This window comes from Sorghum bicolor, chromosome 6 (assembly GCF_000003195.3).
Source record: "Sorghum bicolor cultivar BTx623 chromosome 6, Sorghum_bicolor_NCBIv3, whole genome shotgun sequence".
NCBI classification, from domain to species: domain Eukaryota; kingdom Viridiplantae; phylum Streptophyta; class Magnoliopsida; order Poales; family Poaceae; genus Sorghum; species Sorghum bicolor.
In genome coordinates this window covers 35,741,734-35,764,350 of record NC_012875.2, presented here as the reverse complement: position 1 = coordinate 35,764,350, position 22,617 = coordinate 35,741,734, and the positions used below count along the sequence as shown (strand labels likewise).

Sequence of the window (22,617 nt, the reverse complement as noted above, 5' to 3'; positions counted from 1 at the left end):
TTTTTTGATTTCATCTTCAGGTATTCCTTACGACACATTGGGATCTTGAACAAATCTAAAGCTTTGTAATGCAGCTGTGTTCCTTCTTTAACTCCATCCTGTGATAGTAATTCCATCACTTCATGCAGCTCCTCTATTTCAGGGGTCTTGGGTCGGAGTTGCTCCTGAGAAACCCTAGCTGTAAGGCTATCTGATATAGCTTTCATGTAGTACTCCATGATCTGTGGGTTGGGAGCCATGTTCTGCCTGGTGCAAGGACGGCTGGCGCCACCCCTGACATCATTGGTGAAGCATGCAGACCACCACTAGGGCCCTGACATCCTTGGTGTGGCATGCAGACTACCACTAGGGCCCCCTGACATCCCTGGTGTGGCATGCAGACCACCACTAGGGCCCCCTGGCATCCCTGGTGTGGCTGTAGGGTGAACAATACCAGCGCCGACCGGTATGAAATTACCCTGGTATGGGGTCTGCGATCCGAACAGAATAGACAGTTCTTTCAAGTGAGCAGGTGGCCTGCATGCTTTATGAGCCTGAACCCGCTTACTACTTTCCTATAGGGAAGACATGGTTAGCATTGTACGACCAAACACATGAGCAATTTTGTAGAAATTCAAAAGCAGAAATAATGTTGAGTGCATGTACCGGGAAGCTGTTCTCGAACCATCGATCAGGAGTGGTAATGTTGCCTCTCTTGCCACGCCCGAGCCCAGTTCTATTTGCAAGGACCTGCCAGTCTCTGTAGCTCCTTTTCAAAGTCGTCAATTTGCTGCTTATCTTCCCCTCAGTGTAATACTGGTTTGTAGCTTGTGCGAAATTGTGTGCCACATTAACCATGCCTTCGGTCGTTAACCCGTTAATGAAGTTGCCTTTATCCTTCTCGGCAATACAGAGGTCAAGCAAAATTTTGGTATTGACATCATTCCACTTTGCACGCTGTCCCGCCATCTGTTCTAAGGTGTAGATGTGTTTCTAGAACTTACATTACATATGAATGCCAATATAGCTCAAAATAGAGTGGTCTATGAATGTATACTTGCCTTGGATGTGAACTTGGCTTGATTTACACGCAGTCTATAGACCTTAACTCGAGCACATTCCCATGGGGAATAGCAGGATGCTGAGGACGATTCAGGTGCCAGGGTTGAAAACTGTCACAGCTAAAAACAATTAACAACACAGGTAGGACCGATTCAGCAAAGCATTGTTTGGAAAAGAGACTTACATTGCTTTCACTGTGCATCTGAACATAGTTATCTAAGTGATGACTAGGAAAGCCAAAATGTATTATAATTTGAAACAGATTGAGTAGGTTTTAGATCTGCAACAGCAATAAGTCAGAAACTGAGAAGCAGAAGCATTCAACATTCAGCACCCCAGCAAACGCATGCAGCAATATTCAGATTGGAGCAAGCTACCTGATCATATGTCTATGAGTACATCACAATTGGAAGCCACAAGTCAATAAGAAAATTATCCACAATCAATGACCCAGCAGAAGAGGAGTAAACTGGTATAGTTTCATGTCGGAGCATGCTGCGCTCACATTCCAGTTACAAGATTCCATGGAATCGCTGACCTTGGCTTCTTACCCTATGTCATTGTGGCCTCATCCTCACCTAAGCTTGACACCTCAGTGCTTAGGTTTTTGTATTGGATTACGAAAAAACTAAACTGTCTCCATGAAGATGTTTGGGATGAAGAGATGTCATCTGACATTGGCACGCATGCACGTGTACTGCTTACCCCATTCAGCACCTCGGGTCTTCTCAAGCAATGTAACAATATGCTGAACACAATGAGGAATTGTTTCATGACCTTTATTCGCATGATGGATTACTACAACAACTAGCTGTAAGTGGACAGTGTTGGAATGGTGAGAAGATCTGCATACCTCTCTCACCAGGCAACAGATGGTCTGAACCTTTCAGGGTGTGTTTGGTTGCTAGCCTTTTATAGCCTGGCTAGTTGAATGGAGCCAGGTTGCACTTGGCCTAGGTGTAGCAAGCCAAGTGAGCTTTGTTTGGTTCGCAGTATACACAGCTAGCCTGGCTGAGGTGTAGTGTCATTTGGTTAGGTGCTTGAACTCTTGGTTGTACTAGTGTAGCCAAGTGCTGTTTGTTTGGTTTGTTGGACTAGGCTGGGTGCATTCACCCTGTCCTTGTTTTGGTGGACTCACCACTGGTGTCCATTTATCTTCCCTCTCCTGTAATAAGTACGTGGGAAGCACAGCGGCAGACGCTTCTTGGGCTGCCCACTGAAGGTCTTCATACCAAAGTTCATTGACTTTCATATTGTCTATAAACTTTTCATGTGTTATGTCAATCTGGTCACTGATACTACACTTGGTTGAAGTAGGAAGCGGAGTAGTAGTGCCAGTTCGTCGAATAGCAGGATGAGCCATGGCCTGAGAGGGTTCAGGAATGACTGAAGGAGCTGTGGAAGGAGATAAAGACCACTAGACAGTGTGAGGCCATAGCTAATGAGGCACTGATTGTTGCAAAATCCGCTGCAACGATGTGGCCAACAATGCAAGGGTCCAGCTTCAGGAGGAGGTGAACCGCACCAAACGTGTTGCTGACCGCATCTGCACCAAACGTGATGCAAGGCTGCCATCGCTGCTATGGACAAGTGCAAGCTGATGTACCTCGTCTACTGTTTGATAAGAGTGGTGGTGTTCCTGATCATGGCCCTCATCATCAAGAACTGATGGCACGGCTTGTTTGTGGTGAACTGGTTATGTCTGTTGCTAAAAGGTTGTTAGGACTGATAGCACAACTAAGTCGTGACTTGACAGGCTACGTTCCTGTTCTTTTGATCAGAGCCCATTTCAGTTGAGCTGAATGGTGCCGATGTACAAATGCTGTCTCCCTAGAACTCTTGTGTTAGTCGTCTACCTATAACTTGGTAATGGTTGCCATCAGGTTGTTAGCTTTGTGCAACAAACCTATGAATGGTAATCACTGAATGGATGGGTTCAAATGTTATGTTTTGTGTGTTCCACTGAATGGATGGGTTCAGATGTTTAGTCGTCTACCTATAATCATTGAAGCAAATGGGCTGAACTAAGGCTGGGAATCCAGAAAAATAGAGTCTTCTCATGTATGCTTTGCCTTATGCTCTTAACTGTTCTAAATTTTTGGCTGCACACTTCTGTATGTGTTCGCTTTGCCTTTTCTTTATGTGTACAAGAAGATATACATCACCTCAAGTACTGATGAAAAAGTCCAGACTTTCTTGGATGTACAGAGCTTGGAAAGGTTGCTAAAATTATGGTGAAGACTAATATGAAAACATCTTATGGATTGGTTTATCAGCTCATTGAATTAACATTAATTCTTCCGGTGGCAATAGCCACAGTTGAAAGGATATTTTCTGCTATGTCTATTATAAAGACAGATTTGCGTAACAGAATGGGTGTGGCTCAATGACCGAATGATATGCTACACTGAGAAGGAGATATTTAGAAACATCAAGAATGACAAAATCATAAAAAGATTTGAAGACATAAAAACACGACAATAGTGCCTCGAAACAATTTAGTGGTATGATATATGTTTTCTCGTACCTCCAAAACTTTGAAGTTATATACTTGAAATTTGTGTCACTAAATTATTTTTTCTTGTATATAGATTGCTTCTAATGATTCATGAAGAATGCGGCAGTGCAAATAGTGAGGAACATCAATCTTTGTTGGTTAGTTATGAAAAATTGTATCTTTTACTTATGCGATTTATAATGCGCTTTCGATTATTTATCATAGTTATCATGTAAAGGTTCTTTACTGCTATATTTTAGCTTCGTATGGGATATAGTTGAGTTCAAGTGTCCTAGCTCTTTTTGGCCCAGCCCTCCCTAAATATTATTTCTAGATCCGCCACTGGGGGCTTGGTTCTTGTAGTGGTTAATGGTAGTGCGTGCCAGAGACTGAACTACTGAAGGCAAGCTCATCTCCACAATCTGACATACGACGCGCTGTATTTTTACCTCATTTCTATTACCACATAAGATTTGTAGACTTAGCTAAGAAAGAGCCTCACCAGAACTCAAACCTGAACCCCAAACTAAACGGCCAACCTTCAACAATTCTTCCCAAATAGTTTTGCCAGGCCGAGAAACAAAACATAACCTTAGAAAGGCAAGTTCTAGGGATGCTCAAACCAACACTAGAGGCAAAAGAGAGACAAGACGTCGCTTTATAGCTACCAGATCTATACTATACCGCCTATCAGGACTTGGAGATCGATACTCACTGTGACGGAGTGTGGGCCAGTGTATACCACATGATCTCACACACGCTTGAACTGTTGTATAGCTACCAGGTCGATCTATACTATACAGTGGCGGACCAAGAATTAAAACCAAGGTAGTCCTAATTTTTTTTCATGAGCAACACAACAAAATTCAAAGAAAAAATTCAGTAAAATGGCTATAAAATAAGCAAATTGCGACAATACAATTAAATGTTCAAATCCTGGAGAAAATTTCGATAAAAATCCTTAGATCACAGTCTCACAGATCTAGCAGAAAATCAAATCCCTAAACCATAAAATGGCTATAAAAATTCGGTAAAAATTCTTGGATCACAGTCTCACAGATCTGGGAGAAAATCAAATCTCTAAACCATGAAGCCATAGCCATCTGGGAGAAAAAAAACAAACTCACCAAGCACGGCATTTCGGGAACACACCAGGAACAAACAACGCCCGGAGACTAGCTAGTGCCACCGTGCCGGTCAGCCGGATGCGGGACGCCCGGACTGGCTGTGGGCTGTGGCCGCTGCCCGCTGGCGCTTGGCAGACTGCTGCCGAGGCCTGAGTCCTCGTCCGCGAGTGTCGGCCGTCCGCCGTCGGGGCGGCGTGCCGCGCGCGGATTGAGGCCTGCGGGAGGCCGGGAGCAGGCGAGGCGAGCAGGAGCAGCTGTGCGCCTGTGCGGGATTGGAGCAATGGCTTGAATGATTGGCTAGCTGGCGCTGGCGCCTGGTGGACCGCGGCGGCTCCTAGTCGCGACTCGCGAGTCACGGTCACGGGATGAACGGAGGAACCGAGGAAGGGAGAAAGAGGATTATGGCCAAGTTTATGTTGGCCGAGAGATCTCACACACACTTGAACTGTTGTATAGCTACCAGGTCGATCTATACTTTATTACTCTATATACCACCATGCCATCTTACTTCTACACTGCAGTGGCCAGTGGATGGCTCGAGGGAGGGGCTAGCCGCCCAGCTTCTCGCCGGAGCTGCCCTCCATGGCCGCCCGCCATGCATGCTTTTATTTCTAGAATACCGGAAATCGGGTAGGGAAAACAATACCTTGCAATCAGAAATCCTGGCACCCAGGAGTTCGAGGCGACTACGGATCTGGCGTCGTCGGTGGCTGGTCGGGTAGGCGCGCGGAGCGGCGGCCGTACAGGCAGCGGGTGGGATGCATAAAGGCGTACTGTTGTGATATATAGCAGCTTCTGGCTAAACAAGGTTGCCGGTGAATGAAAACAAAACATACAAGACGAGAGAGGTCCTAAAAAAGATACGTCTGCAATAAAAATAAGGAAAAAGTTAAAAAAAAATGGGCACGGGTTTCGAACATGAGATCCGCAGGTCCGCGTGCTCCTGCGGTCCTGCCGTAACCATTGCGCTATGTCCGTGAATTCAAACATGTTGCGGTTTTATATTATAATGAATGATGGATTACATTCTCTGTAGCAGAAAGGACTTGGCCACGCGGCTGAGTCTAGCCTAGGCACCAAGGAGATGATACTGAGAAGTTGGGCGAGATGGATCTAGACTCAGTTGTAGTAGGACTGGAAGGCATGAATATTGAACAACGTAATGCGGAGTTGACAAATTGGAGCAGGTCTGGCCTTCAGGGGGTTAGTGTTGATGCATGTGTTATTGAGCAGGCTATTGCGATAGCCATGCCTGAACCAGAGCATGACGCCCTATTGGATGAAGATGAAGACCTTGATGACACTTACACTGCGGACGGAGTCGCCCACCATTTAGTACAATGGGAGATTGATGATTTATTTGTTTAATATTTGCTCTTTCGAACATTGACTTTGTATTATTCGGATGTGTACTAAATATTTGTTTAATATTTTTGTATGGCACTACATATGTATCCATGCTCCCAGCACAAGCAAAAGAGCCTCACAAGGTTCAGATAGAGACAACCAGCAAAAGACCAACCATTATACTGGTTCATTCATCATTATGGCAGTCTCCCAAGTTAACATGAGTTCACTGACAAATAAGAGCAAAACCATTCAGAACATTAGCATAGCCTTACTTAGCAACAACTAGCATAACATAACGTAGCAAGAACCAGCATAGCCTAACTTAGCATGGACCACAATGCACTAGCTGCATTTATTTATACTACACCATGCATGCACTAGCTGGACATGTTGCACTTCACCATGCACTCTACTCCTTTGGAACAAACTTCTTCTTGACCTGCCGGTATAGCTTCTCCATCCTCTTGCCATTCTCCTCCATTGCCCTCTCAAATAACTCGGTCAGGTCATCACAACTCTCATCGTCGCTAGAGAAAGCATAAGACGACGTTGGCGACTCAGTGTGTACGTTATCCGGGTCACACAGGAAACATTCACTATCGAAAGATGATGTCTTGCTGGTCTGTTTGGAATAAAAATGTAAGAATGGATCAGTATACTAAAAATATATGAAGCTATTGTGTACTATGAGTTTGTAATCAGCTAAGTGTAGATTTATAATCTATGTAGCAGCTACACAGGAGTTTAATAGTAGGTCTGAAATGAAAATAATTATGTGACAATATTTTTTCCTATAGTTCAACTTTCACACAATTGTAGTAACCAGTATATACTCCAGAGCACTGAACTGAGCCCTAAAAGCTTAGTGTTTTGCTAATATGACAAGACATTGCATAAACTAATCGTACCCCAGAGAATGTTAGGAAATAAACTTCAAAATTACTTGGTATGAACCAAGAGATAAAAAACAAGTCATTGTAGTTACTTTAAGTTTTCATAGTTAAAAATAAAATGAAATTACACTGTCGGCATTGCATTTACTGAACCATTGCCAAAACGCCAAAACAATGATATCAAACACAAATAGTACACAGATTCCCAGCAACTTGTTGGTGAATTAGTAGGGTACATAAGATTGAATTGTGTTTATTTGATAAAACTCAGTGTGATAATAGAGGTAAATCAATTGTTGTACGAATCTAGTTCTCAGAACAACACAAGAGCACATACATACAACTACGCACCCTGTCATTGTAAAAACTTAATTGAATTGTGATTTACAGCTCAGTAACAAAACTGAGTTTACAATTCATATAAAAAATAGCTATGTACTTGCTTCAAAAAAATCAAAGCTCTCTGCTAAACTAATCAACAATCATCACTTTAGGGTTTAGTTGTGGCTGCAGCAGGTTCAGCTGATTCTGATGAATGCCCAACATGCTGAGGCATTAGCATGCTTAAAGGGTCTGGAGCAAGCTGCAGCTATGGGACTGCAACGTATCATCCTTGAAACAGATGCTACTGTTGTGGCAAATGGAATAAGGGAGAATTGTATTAACAGATCAGTGTTAAGCACTTTATTTAGAGAGATTAGGACAAATGTATTATATGATTTTGTTACATGTTCTATCTCTCGATTTTTTTCCACACCGGTAAAACCGAATTTCATTACCAAGGCAACGAAATTACACAGATCATGCGTTTGATCCAAAAACCATGCTAAGAAGGAACAGACATATGTTCACCGAGGGAACACATGACTGGACCAGCCAAAAAACCTCCGACCTATCAAGAACTAAACACCCCAAAAGGAGCAACAGCGCTCAAGCCGCAAGGTTTAGCAACGTAACAAGCTCCTCGCCAAAACATCCACTGAAGAAAGCGAACCAAACCAACTAACAAAAGCTAGGGACGACTAGCTAACACCAACTCAACTCTAGAAGCACACGCTACTATCCAGCGAACGGCACCATCTGAAGATCATCATGCGCCCATGCTTGCATATCTTGATTGTGGAAGAAGAGCGCCGTGGATTTCACCACCTCAGCCCCTTGAATCACCTGCTCTTTGAGGTCCTCCTTGAAAAGACCTGTTCAATATGCCAAAAAGGAACAAATCAAGCAAACAATCTCAGTAGGTGATCTCATTTTCTTTTTATTGAAACAGACATTGTTTCTGGTTCTCCAAATGGCCCAAATAACTGCCGCCAAACCGACAGTATGCATACTAGGCGCTTGGGGTAAAATATTTTGAACCCAAGTCCAGTATTGTTCTAAACTATTTGGTCTACAAACAGCTCCCAAAGAATGAGCCAGAAGACTCCAGACATACTTGGCTGTGGAGCATTCAAAAAATAAATGCTGAACACTCTCATTCTCAGAACAGAAAGCACAAGATTTATTTCCTTTCCATTTTCTTTTTCCCAGCTTGTCTTTAGTAAGAATGCTATTTTGAATGACCAGCCACATGAAAATTTTTATTTTCAAAGGCAGCTTCGCTTTCCAAATCCTACTGAAATTAAGCCCATAATCATGTCTGCATAAATGCTTATATGTAGACTTAACAGAGAAGATGCCAGATTTTTCCTAGTCCCATCTAGCATAATCTTTATCAGAATTCAGACTATAACGAAAAACAATGTCAAGCAGCCTTCTATACTGATTTTGAAGATCTTCATGAAGCCATCTCCTGAAGGATGATCTCCAATTTTTCCTTTTCATTTCCTCAACCGAGCACTTTTGCTCCACATTAATCTGATAAAGTTCAGGGAACTTGTCTACTAAGGAGACAAGACCACACCATTTATCATGCCAGAAACTAGTAGATTTGCCATTACCAACTCGCATCGTTCTCCCCTTCAAATATATGTGTCTCACCTTTAACAAGTCATTCCACACAGGGGAATTTTTAGGATTTTTATTTAACATACAAATCATCCCTTTTTTCAGATATTTCTTTCTGACGATCTCCTGCCAAATGCCTTCACCATTCTCAACTTTCCACCACCATTTGCACAGCAAACTAATATTCATTCGCCTCAAATCTTTAATACCTAGACCTCCTTTACTTTTTGGCTTGGTAATCTTAATCCACTTAATCAAATGATACTTTTTCTTCATGCTGCCCCCCTGCCAAAAGAACTTTTTCCGGGCAGTATCCATTCTTTCAAGGACAGTTTTTGGCAACCAAAACATAGACATGGCATAGACTGGCAGATTGCTAAGACACGAGTTAACCAGCACTAACCTCCCTCCCAGGCTCAAAGTACTACCTTTCCAACCATCAAGCCGTTTCATGATTTTTTCACAAATCGGAAGCCAATCAGCAATATGAATTCTGGATCCAGAAACAAGGACTCCAAGATACTTGATTGGCCACGTACCCACTGAACAATTGAACATATTTTGAATTCAAGACTTTTACTTTCCTCTTGATTTACCAAAATAACTTCACTCTTGGTGAAGTTGATTTTCAATCCCGACATATCTTCATACAAGTATAAGAGAAGCTTAAGGTAAGCAGCCTGCTCTTTGTCATCTTGGATACACAGAACAGTGTCATCCGCATATTGTAACACTGCGATTCCATTTTCAATATACTCAGAAACCAGGCCTTTTATCAAATTATTCCTTTGAGCCAGATTTATCATTTTAGCCAAAGTATCAGCAGCAATATTGAACAAAAAGGGGGATAGAGGGTCCCCCTGCCTAACCCCCCTGCCAGATTTAAAATAGCTACCAGTGCTATTATTCACCTTAACACTAACAGTACCCGAATTCATGACTAACTTGATCCAGTCACACCATTTAGACCCAAAACCCCTTTGCCTGAGGCAATCCTGTAGGAAATCCCAATTAAGCTTGTCATAAGCTTTCTCAAAATCAAGCTTTAGAATTAAGCCATCTCTCTTTCTGATTTTAGTATCATGCAAAATCTCATGTAGGGCGAAAATCCAATCCATGATATTTCTATCTTTCAAAAAACCAGATTGACTTCTATTAATAATCTTCCCCATGATCTTGTCCAGTCTCAGCATTAGAGTTTTGGTAAAAATCTTATAGACAACATTCAGCAGACAAATGGGTCTATACTGCTTAATATTATTGGCTTCCTTCACTTTTGGCAACAAAGTTATAATACCATAATTGAATCTCCCAATGTCCAACTTTGAATTGTGAAAATCCTCAAAAAGATCAACAAGATCTCCTTTTATGATGTCCCAGCAGTGCTGGTAAAACTCAACTGGGATGTGATCAGGCCCAGGAGCTGTATTTTTTTCCATAGAGAAAGCAGAATCTTTGATTTCCAATTCAGAAAAAGGTTTTTCAAGTTCCTCATTGTCCTGCTCATTAACCTTTTCCCGAGAGTCCCAACATCCAGGTTCCATATAGAAACCAGAAGATGTAGAAGGACTGAAAAGCTCTTTATAAAAGTTAGTTGAATGTTCAACCAGAGCATCATCACCCTCAATCACCTGATCCTTGTGATTTAAAGAGAAAATAGTATTTTTCCTTTTCTTTCCATTAGCCACTCTATGAAAGAAAGCAGTGTTGCAATCACCTTTCAACAACCAATTATTATTCGACCTTTTATGCCAATAAATTTCTTCCTCCTCCATAATCCTCCAAAGCTCAGATTGAATAAAAGTTTTTCTGTTTAAATTCTCTGCATCCAGGAGAAAGTCTTCCTCCAACTTCTCCAATTTTTCTAGTTCCTCTTTTAGAATGTTTTTATATTTTCTAGTATGACCTTTCAAGCTCTGTCCCCAACCTTTCAGGAACTTTTTCACTCTATCCATCTTAATGCACCAAGCATCAATCTTAGATTTGGCATTTACTTTCTTTTTCCAAATTTCATTCACTTTTTCCTTAAAGTCAACATGGCGTAACCAAGCTGTTTCAAAACAGAAAGGTCTAGCTCCAATGACTTGAGAGTTGTCTGTCCTAACAATCAAAGGATTGTGGTCAGACATATATCTAGGAATTTTTCTAAGATTGCAAAGAGGGAATTCATTCTCCCAAGAACTGGAAATGAGAACACTGTCCAATTTTTCGAGGGTTGGATTTTTCCTATTATTACTCCAAGTAAATTTTCCACCTGATAAAGGCAAATCTCTAAGATCATAAGAGTTGATGATCTGATTAAACACACAGGAATACTTATTATCATTGAAATTTTTGTTCTTATCAGAGCTAAATCTCATGATATTAAAATCACCTCCCAGAAGAATAGGATGTTTAGCTTTGTAACAAAAACTAGAGAGCTCAGTCAGGAAACTATCCTTAACATCATCATGAGCCGGCCCATACACATTAGCCAGGGACCAACTTTTCCTAACACTCTTATCAAAAACATTAGCAATTATCATATATTCCCCACATTCAAAACTTTCCACATCAAACTTATCTTTTCTAATTCCACTTAACAATCCCCAGACTTCCCATTAGAGGGAGTCCAAAACCAGCTAAAATCCTTGTTATTATCAATCTTCCGAAAGAATTTCTCAGAGTAAGCTTTTTTCATAGTTTCTTGGATACCAATGAAATCAGCTTTATGGTCCCATAACAACTCTTTTATATAAGAACCAAGACCTTTTTTCTCTACCCCTCTGCAATTCCAAATAATGCCTATCATTTGATCACTTTTTTAATGGTATTTCTATCCCTGAGATTAAATCTAGGGCTAACCTTAGATTTATCTCCCTTCAATTTGCCAGAAACATCAAGAGGATGCTTCTTATTGTTGCTAGAATTTTTCTTTTTGCCTTTCCTGCCAGATTTATTTTTCCTGATACTGTCTATAACAATCAACTGCTCCTCATCTGAGGAATCAGACTGCCAATCCAAAATATTCTGATCCTCTAAGGGAAGATTTTCCTCTTCCAGACATTTATTTTGATCAACAGCACCCTTAGATTTGTTCACCATATCTATTCTAGCATTCTCAAGATCTTTCAACATATTAATTTTCTCAAAAGAAATGGAATGAGTGTGAATCCCCATTTTAGATGCCAAATCACTAATACGCTGGTTAGACAGGATTGCAAAAGAATTAGAATGAGTGGCTATAATACCTTCTTTTTCCACCTCATGATGGTCATCACTGATCACTTGATCGTTGATCTTCCTTTGGAAAGTCGCATTGGCTCTGATTCTCTTGCTTTGCCTCACCTCTTGCCACTTGGGCCATTCATCTTTGCTTATATCTTGGTCTTTTCCTTGCACAGCAAGCCCTTCATTGGAGTATCCTTCCCAGACATCAGTTAAATCGACAGAATCAACTTTCATAAGTTGACCAGCTTCTTTTGGGATAGAAATCTGATCCCCACTTGCTCCCTGATCTTTATCTTGAGTGTTATCATCCACCCCCACTTCCTTTCCTGCAGCCTCAGTTACTACAGCAAGCTGTTCTTGCCCCTCCTGAACCTTGTGCTGGGCCTCCTCCTGACTGGACTGATCACCCTCAGGTCCTCCTTGACTCCCTTTGACAGGGCTCATAGAAATGGCTCTACCAACCATAACTGGTCCCATATCCTCAAGAATAGTTGATAATTTCTTCTCAGATCCAAAGTCCTCCAATTGGAAAATGTCACTCTTCTTGTTCTCAAACAGAGCTCTCTTGGTTTCAATGGTTACCAAGGAATCTTGTTTTTATTTCATGAAGTTAGAACCATATTCATTAACAGTGACTTTTCCAAGTTTCAGAGTATTGAAAGAACCAAATCTCAAATGGTCAGCTCTCGGAGCAATCAGATCACCCGTGAAAAAACTATCTTCTTCACTGTCTCCCTCAGAACAAAGCTATTGTTGCTGAACATTCTCAGATATCACATTGGTCATCTGTTTCCCTTTTCCTGCATCATAATTTTTGCAAGGCCCCACCTCAGATCCCTGGCCAGCTTGTTTAGCTTGCTCCATCCTTTGTTTTTTGGGTGATGGGAAATCATCTTTAGCTTGGTCTCTCTCATTCCTTATCCATTTTGTCCTAGAAACATCAGTATAACCATCCTGGGGAACTTCTCTTTGAAAGAAGTAATCATAGAAGTGAAAGTCAAGGACTCCATCCACACTAGCAGGAACTTTGGTGACATCTCTACACCCAATTTTGACTCTAACATAATCATTTTTTGTCAAACTGTCCTTATCAACTTCTAGAGGTAACCCCACCTTCGACGCAACCATACACACATTGGCATAAGATCTTTTCTCAACAGGGATGTTGGTAATTCTAAACCAAGCCACATCCAGTGGGCCCTTGGAACCAGTGGAAGGATTCCATTTATCCACTTTGATTACCACATCAGGAGCAGATCTCATTCTCATTTCAGTAAAGTGGGCTAAGTCATCAATGTTCTGAGAATTAGGGAACCTCATTTGATATTTGCCTTCTGAAATTCTTTTGGCATACCACCTCCAGGTAGAGTTGGGTCCAGCTTTCATCTTGAATTCTCTTTCAATCTGTCTGGCATCTGCTTGACCAGAAGTAACAGTTACTAAAGCCACATTGGACATATTTTTTATCCCCTCCACAGTACTGGCACTCTCAATGACATGAAACCCCTGTCCATATGCAGAGAAACCACAAAAAGGGGAGATGAACTCCCAAGGCATTTTAGTTAAGCAGACTCTGGCAACATGTCCTTCCAAATGACACCTTGTACAAATCACAGGATTAGGGCACACTGAAGCGATGTGACCCACTCTTCCACATCTTGGACAGAACTGAGGTCTATCATTTTGTTCATTTAAACCTACAGAAACCTTACTGCCTTCTTCTTGAATGCTCTGATTCTCATTCACCATAATTTGAGTGTACTTATTCACAGAAGTTTCAACCTCATTGGAAGCAGACTTTTGTCTAGAACTGAGATCCTCTTTCTACTCACTAATACCTCCTTGCTCATTCTGGCGAGGCTGATTTCCATAACCACGTCCTCCCCCTTGAAACCTTCCACCTCCTCTATCTCTCCCCCTAGGCACCCAGCCCCTGTTACCCTGCCCCTGCCATCCAGGTCGAAAGCCACGATTTCCCTCAAACCCTTGGTTAAAACGGTTAGGAGGAAACTGCCGACGATCCATGTTCCTCGTAGGCTGCGAAGGGGCCTGGAGAACCTGCGAAAAAGACCTAGTATCACCTCCCAAAGTAGACCAACGTTTAATCACCGGATTAGCACCACTAAGGGGAGCCAACTCCGATAAACTAGAACTCTGCAACCCAGGATTCGGAACAAAAATTTCCCCACAAACCCCAACTTCCCGACTGGGATTCCACAGGTGAAGAAGGCGCTTGCTCAAATCCGCATCAGGATGGTCACGTACCTCTCCCTGTAGCCCTGACTTCCTGTCGCCCCGCCACCTCGAACCGACCAAAATCGCTAGGGTTTCTGCCCTCCACCGCGGGACAGGCAGAATGGAGATGGGAGGAAGATGGGTGAGTACTTTGTAGGGCCTTCCCTTTCCCCGGACTCTGCCATGGCCCAGAGTTCAGCGACTGCAGAGGAGTCGAGACCTGGACCACGCTCGCGGGACTCGACGCCAACTCCCCTCTTGACCCAACGCACGCACCTCTCCCTGTAGCATGGGTTCGACTAGCGAACCAGCCCGCGTTCGAGACTCCCTCCCCACGCGCCGAGACGGCTCCTCCAGCCTGGAACGCGCCTGTGTCGCCCGAGTCACCTGGGTCGCCCGTGTCGAGAGGAAGGAGACGAGACATCTGAACCCCCAGTCATGTTCTATCTCTCGATGCCCAAGGGAATGTAATTCACACTCTTTAGCAAACATGAGCATGTCTTGTAATACTGGTCCTATGGTCTTGATGGACCAAGTACTAGATCATGTAGCTATTCTGGTGTCCAGGGATCTGCTTGGACACCGTGTTTAATGGAAGTTTTTTCCATCTAAAAAAATATATTGCAATTAGAGGGAAGGGGGAGAGGGGAGGAAATGATCTTACCTTCTTCTTCGACGCGGTTGACACCTTCTTCACGATGTGGCCCTTCTTCTTCACTCCACTGCTACCTTCCCCGTTGCTTCCCTTCTTCAGCCCGCTGGAAGCCTCCACTTCGTCGCGCCTTGGACCGGTCGGCATTGGAGTGCCATGGACATAGGAGTCGGAGGAGATGTAGTACAAATCCGGGGCCTATGTTTCCCAAATCCAATCGAATCCTTAGGGTTTGGGGGAAACCCTAGTACCAAAAATCAGAAATTCATCAAAGGGGGGAAATCCCTAGTACCTTCTTCGCGGTCCTCGACACCGCCATGTTGCCGGCCTTCACGCGGGGGTGGTTACCCTTCTTCACTGGGGTCTTCTTGAACTTGGCCTTGGTTGGCGCCTCTCCTTTGACGCGGTTGGCACCGGCCGACCGAGTCACCGCTGGAACGACATCGTCGTCCGACGAGGCGTAGTACACCTCGGTTCTGACGGCGAACTGACCGCGCTCGTTGCGGGCTTGATAGCGACTGTTGTGGCCGCGCTTGGAGCCCGCCATTATATTGCTACCTCTGCCTTGTTGCCTCCGCCTTGGTCCCTCAACCTTGCTCCCTTCGCCTCTCTGCTGCCTCTTCGAAATGGTCAACTGGATGCGGATGCGAAGGGGAATGGGAAGCGGAACCGGAACGGAAGGGGATGGGGTCACGGGTGCGGATGGGGAAGGGGAATAGTGAAATCAAACTGGGCCGGTCCATTTATAAAATGCAGATGCTACACAGTGTCGCGCTCGTTGCTGTGCAACGTTTAGTCCCACCTCGCTAGTTCTGTGACCGAAGAATCAACTTAAAAGCCGAAGCTCATCTTGCATCGCGAACTCCGTCTCACAGATTCCTGTGACACAATGTGAAATGTATTGGGCCTGTTGGGCCATTGGCTATGCCCGCTCCCGTTTCGGTTGAGCAAGGCAAGGCTGATGGCCTTTGATAGGCCTACATTGCACAACTTTTTGTTTTTATGTATTATTTATGTATTATACTTTTTTAAATAAACTTTTAAACATAACGAATTCCAATTTAAAATAAAAAAACATTGTACATATACAAATGCTTTTCAGAATCATACATTCACAATTTTTTGTTTTTATGTATTATACTTTTTTAAATAAACTTTAAAACATAACGAATTCCAATTTAAAATAAAAAACATTGTACATATACAAATGCTTTTCAGAATCATACATTCACAATTTTTTGTTTTTATGTATTATACTTTTTAAAATAAACTTTAAAACATAACGAATTCCAATTTAAAATAAAAAAACATCGTACATATACAAATGCTTTTCAGAATCATACATTTATAAATTATTTGTACTACTTATAATTTGTATATTCTTTTTTGACATACATTTTAAAAATTGACAATACCTTTCAAAATAAATTTAAAGAAATCAACCACAACTAATACAACTACCACCACCATGACACCTACTACACACTACTAGCTAGTACTGCTACCGCTGCTGCTGCTGCTACTACTACTACTACAGTACTAACTACTAGGTGTATGAATCTCTCTCTTCGCGACAAGTTCTAGGCGTAATAATTGCGGCGACCTCATGTTGTGCCTTACTTAAATTCATAAATATATATTTAAATTTTATGTATACAAAAATTATTTAAGTTAAATTATCTGAAAATATATGCAAGTTGCGGCGACCTCATGTTGTGCCTTACTTAAATTCATAAATATATATTTAAATTTTATGTATACAAAAATTATTTAAGTTAAATTATCTGAAAATACATGCATGTGTATAAAAAATGCCAAATACTTTTGTTTTTTAAAAAATGGCAAAGCTTTTGTTATTGTAAAAATGGCAAAGATTTTCTTTTTTTCAAAAAATGGCAGTGCTTTTGTTATTTTAAAGTTTGGCGAACCTTTTGTTTTCCAAAGAAATGGCAAAGCTTTTGTTATTTTAAAAAATGGCAAAGCTTTTGTTTCTCAAAAAAATGGCAAAGCTTGCGCGCTACCTCGTGATACTCGTGGCAAAAGTTTGTGGCAAATGGTATTACCACGCGACACAACGAGAGTCGTGGCAAGAACATGTTACTCTTGCAACGAATGTAGTTGCGTGGCAAGTGCTACTATTGCAACAACATAACGATCGTGACAAAAACAAATGAAGCAACAACATCTTGGCGTGGCAATATGACTTTATTGCCACGACAGTATTCGTTGCATATATGACTTTTGCCACGACAGTGAGCGTCACAATTCTTCATATTGCCACGACCATGATTGTTGCAAGAATTGGATATTGCAACGCTTCGCAACGAATACATACGGTTGCAAAACCACCAGCCGTTGCAACGCTAATCTAACATCGGTTGCAATACCTTTTTACAACGCATGGCAACGAACGTGATTCGGTTGCATGTTGTACCATTTGCAACCGATGGGCCATTGCAACATTTTCTTGGTGTTGCATGGGTTGGAATCTTGTAGTGTCACTTTTTAATAAATATTTTTATAAAGAAATAGTCACTTAAACTTTGAAGACCGTGTCGTTGTTCTAAACGACTTTCTTTACGAGTATAGAGGGAGTATACCTTTAAGAATTAGGCTAAGCCTTGAAGTAGCAATTATCTAAAATTTTTTATGGATCCATAACACTAATAATATATAGTTCGGAGCTTGCCAACACACCATCTAGTGTCCATCATCAACGCTCTATAATTCGTACTTTAATATATTAGCAATTAAGTACTAGACTCGAGATTTCTTAGCTATGACGTGACTCTGGATGCATGGAGTAGTCGTAATGAACAACTTAGATAGTTTATATGGTGCCAAATAAAAAGAATAACATAACAATTTTCATACCACATAGAAAAATCAGCACAAAATATTTAATATTAATTATTAACGAGCTATAATTTTAAGCCCCCTAAAAATTTGGGGCTATCGTCGCACGGCCGGCACACACCCCTGTGCACGGACGTGGCAGAGAGCGCTCGACGACACCATATATATCTTCCTCCGTCAACAGTGGCGGATCCAGAAATGGATTAAGATGGGGCTAAATAACTTCGGCAAAAAAAATGCTTGCTCAATCCAATACACTTAGGCCTTGTTTAGTTTCAAATTTCTTTTGCAAAATAGGAATAGTAGCATTTTCGTTTGTATTTGACAAAATATTATCCGATCATGGACTAAGTATGCTCAAAAGATTTGTCTCGCAAATTACATGTAAACTGTGTAATTGCTTATTTCTTTTATCTATATTTAGTGCTTCATTCATGTACCACAAGATTCGATATGATGGGAAATCTAAGAAATTTTGCAAAATATTTTAGAAACTAAACAAGGCTTAATGGATATAGCTAATATTGATAATTCAATATTGATTCAAAGTATTTAAAGGCGAAGATTCATAAAATAAGTATAGAAAAATACTAAATACATGGAGTCTTTTGCTAAAAAAACCTGTGAAAAAAGTTTTGAGCCAAGAGGGCGTACGTCCGCCAATGTCCGTCAAGCTCAACGAGCTGATCCCTCGCGGCTCATCTCCGCCCTGAACGTACGTAGGCTGCCGCATGCGAGCGCTGCAGCTGGGCCTCGCGCACAGGCTGTCGTGAGCGAGCACTCGTACGTCCTCCTGGGCCGGCTCGTTCTAAGTTCTGACGGAGGAGGCAACTTAATTACAAGGCCTAAAGCTAGGTCGCCACTCGCCACCACCCCCGTCTCGATCGGTCCATTCTAGATCTGGCCACACATCCCCACTCCCGTTCCTGGCCCCTAACCAGTCGGAGCACCACCGCGAGCCAATCCTCTCCTTCGCCGCTCCGCCGCCGCTTAGTAGGCCTCCGCCGCATCCAACCTGAAGCGGAAATGGCGAGCTTAAGTGGATCTAGCCAGAGCATGGGTACCTCCTCGGACTATTGGCGGCGGAATGTGGATTCGTCGACGCCCATTCCATATCGTGAAGGACCACTGGAGTACACCCCAGCAGTGCTTTGCAACTGCGGTGCTAAGGCCGCTCGATTCATCTCTTGGAGCACTCTGAACCCAAGATTGAGGTATTTGAAGTGCGCCCGGGCTCGTGTAAGTAATCCTCTTCACGAATATATAGTCTATAGAGGGCCTAGATGATCACTATTTTGCTGATTATGGGGTGGTTGATTTGCTTTGTAGGATGGTGGTTGCGATTTCTTTAGATGGGTGGACCAGCCAACCAGTGCGTTCTTGAAGTAGCTTCCGCTTGATTTGCGCGATGCAGTGAAGTACTGGCGTGGTGAAACAGTAGAAGCTGAAAGGTGTTTGGAAGAAGCAAGAATGGAGATTGCAAGAATCATGGGTGGTGCAGCAAGGGAAAATCAAAGGCTTCAGGCTCAGGTGGAAGCCGCTGTCAAGTTCAATGAAGACAGACAACGCATGTTTGTGGAAGTCAGGAGGGATGTGGCCATCATGCAAGGTGAAGTGCAGAGGGTTGAAGAAGAAAGGGGTCGGCTACAGGCTAGGATTGTGAAATTGCAGAAGGAGAGGACGATCTTGATGGGTGCTTTAGTTGTCTTTGTTGGATTATTGGCTGCTTTTGTTGGATATGCAAGGTGAAGTGCAGAGGGTTGAAGAAGAAAGGGGTCGGCTACAGGCTAGGATTGTGAAATTGCAGAAGGAGAGGAAGATGGGTGCTTTAGTTGTCTTTTGGATTACTGGCTGCTTTTGTTGGATGGCAGCATGTAATAAGTCAGCATGCATAGTTGTAGTTGGGTTATTAGTTGTTCCAGGATAGTATGATCTATTGAACTATGTGTTGGTGCTGGTTACTACTAGAAAACTTGCACGGCATTGCCGCGCCAACTTGAGCTTGCCCAGTGGGGAACCAAGGCTCAAGTTAACGTTGTGCTAGTTTGAGGTAACCTAGTGGAGAGCTTGTATGTTGTATCAAGGTGGAAACTACAAATTGTCTTGATGTGAAGAGATCAACATATTCAGTTTTAGCACTATTGAATAACATTTAGGCTGAATGATAACGGAAAACGTTATATACACTTGTTTAGTTCACCCTGAAAACCAAAAAGTTTTCAAGATTCCCCGTCACATCGAATCTTGTGGCACATGCATGAAACATTAAATATAGACAAAAATAAAAATTAATTACACAGTTTAGCTGTAAATCACGAGACGAATCTTTTGATCCTAGTTAGTCCATGATTGGATAATATTTGTCACAAACAAACGAAAGTGCTACAGTACCGAAAACTTTTCACTTTTCGGAACTAAACAAGGCCGAGCATAAAAAGCTCAAAATATTTGTTTTAGAAAATGTGGTCGATATATAAGAGTACAAAACAAAAGTGTGCTAGTGTAATAACCGATTTTAAGGACAAAACCAGATATGCACCATATGTGAGTTTTAGAAGTCAAATCTCACATATAGCTACAAATAAGGAGTAATATCAAAAGACAATGCATAAATATATAACGTACGTAATATAAAAGAGATAACCTTTAGCATCAAACAACGGATAGACAACTCCAAACTTCGGGTATTAACTTCTCTCCACAGGATCCAACTGACTGGTTGATCACAAGCCCAAAACAAGTCCTGAAGTGAGGGGGGAATTGCAAGAGTGAGCACATATCGTACTCAACAAGTATAACCAAGGGTTCATGAGGCTCAAACAGCTGACACTGGTTTGACTGCATTTAGCTTTTAATAGTGGATAGCATGTTTAATCATTGGATAGCAAATATCAAGGTAGCATAATTAATCTCATAACGACATGATCAATGTATACAAGAATTAAGAATAACACAATTAAACAACATAACAAACCATCATTTATTGTCATTAATCATATTCATCAGTGTCCATCTATTCCGTCAGTTTTCTGGGCCGCCCGTATCCGTGGGCACGGCTAGTATACCAGATTTAACACTCTACAGAGGTTGTACATCTTTACCCATGAGTCGTGATTTACCCTTTCGCCCGAGGTCATGAGTCTCTTAACCCCCTTCCTAGGGAGGTCGGCAGGTATCACTATGAAGCCTTTCAAAGGTTTCGTCTAACAAGTTAGGGCCATTAGATTCACTCGGCAGGCAGATATAGAGCCCCCCTTCCATGGCACATAACCCGCAGCCTATACACATGGACAGAGGCCACACTATACCCAACGTGTCTAGCCATTCTTACACCATTTAAGGTAACCGCTAACAAGCTAGAAAAAGGTCCTCATATTGAGCTAAAACCAGATCCATATAGCCCTCATGGCTGTACGAGTTGTCCCAGCTTTTGCCAAGGGATAAGTCCTTATGGAGGGTCAAGATCAATCTAGCAAAAGCTAGAGTTCTTTCCACCCTTTATGTTCAAGTTGCCAGGAAGCTTATTTTATTGTTTATTGTGTATCCAAACATTCATGTTACAAGATCATGGATTATAATCAAGCACTAGCAAGAACTACCCAAATGCATATCCAAAGAGGTAACAAGGAATTCAAGATAACAATCATCTATGATTTTGCTAAGGTCATCAAGGTGGACACATGCATATGATAAATATTGTATTAATTGTGGATAGGTAACAAGGATAGTCCCAAGTTATACTTGCCTTGATCAAAGCTCTCCTGAGCCTGCTGGTCTTTAAAAGCTTGGTCTTGATCAACAACGTACGGCTCACCGTCTATCCCGATCATCAATCAACAACACGCAATTCAATGTAGACAATCATACACGAAGCAAACAAGCTATAATTAGAACAATACACCAAATAGTGGTAAAAAAATATAAAAGTTTATCAAAATATTCTACGCAGCGCTACGATCACACAAACGTAAAGTTCACGAAAATCGGAACTAAAACGGAAGAGTTATGAATTTTCTAAGATTTTATATAGAAAAGTAATTAATTAATTAGGGTCACGAAAATAAAAAGTTTTAAACTGTTGAATTAAGTTTATTAACATGTAGAGTTCATTATTACGGATCCAACGCAATTTGAATGGGTCAATTCGGAGTTCAAATGAATATTTTATAGCCAAAAGAAAATCAGTGGCAGACTTGTAATTTTGAGAAAGCGCATTTTGAATCAAGCCGAGGCAGTTTACGTTTTCAACACAGCAAAGCGTATTTCGTAAAAGACGCCAGGGACCGCGGGTTCGATTCTAAAGAACTTCGAGGGCTCTTTAACAAAATACCCCCCGAAGGGGTATCTTCTAATCCTGGGCGTTGATTTTAAATCCGACGGTCACGAAATCGATCTGGAGGGAGGTGGGTGGCCGACGGCGGCGCGCAGTGTCTCTGGCGCGGTGGTCGGCCATTGCCACCGCCGTGGAGCTCACCAGAGTTCGGCATTTGAGCGATTACGGGCACTAATCGATGCACCGAGAGCATGAGGAGATAGATGGGAGGTCAACGAACCCACCTAGGTGCTTGTTACGGGCAGAGGAAGCTCGACGTGGTCCGGCATCGAGATGGGACGGGCGGCGGGCTTCTGTCACAGTTCGGCAAGTGTTAGAGAGGCACAGTGACCGATAGAGCATTCGGGAAGAAGTTAGGGAGCTTCGTTACCGCGTTGCGAACCTCGGCAAGGACGTGAATTCCACTGCACGGTGGTGAGGGGCGAGTTACACGGTGGCGGCGGATTCCGACTCGGGAAGATCCAATCCATGGT

General features: G+C 42.3%; 1 long non-coding RNA gene across 1 annotated transcript; it reads left to right on the top strand.

The window, feature by feature from the left end:
• Window positions 18,626-19,952, top strand: LOC8070806. The gene is made up of 2 exons (XR_002454038.1): window positions 18,626-19,050; window positions 19,141-19,952. It is a non-coding gene; the product is annotated as an uncharacterized LOC8070806 (long non-coding RNA).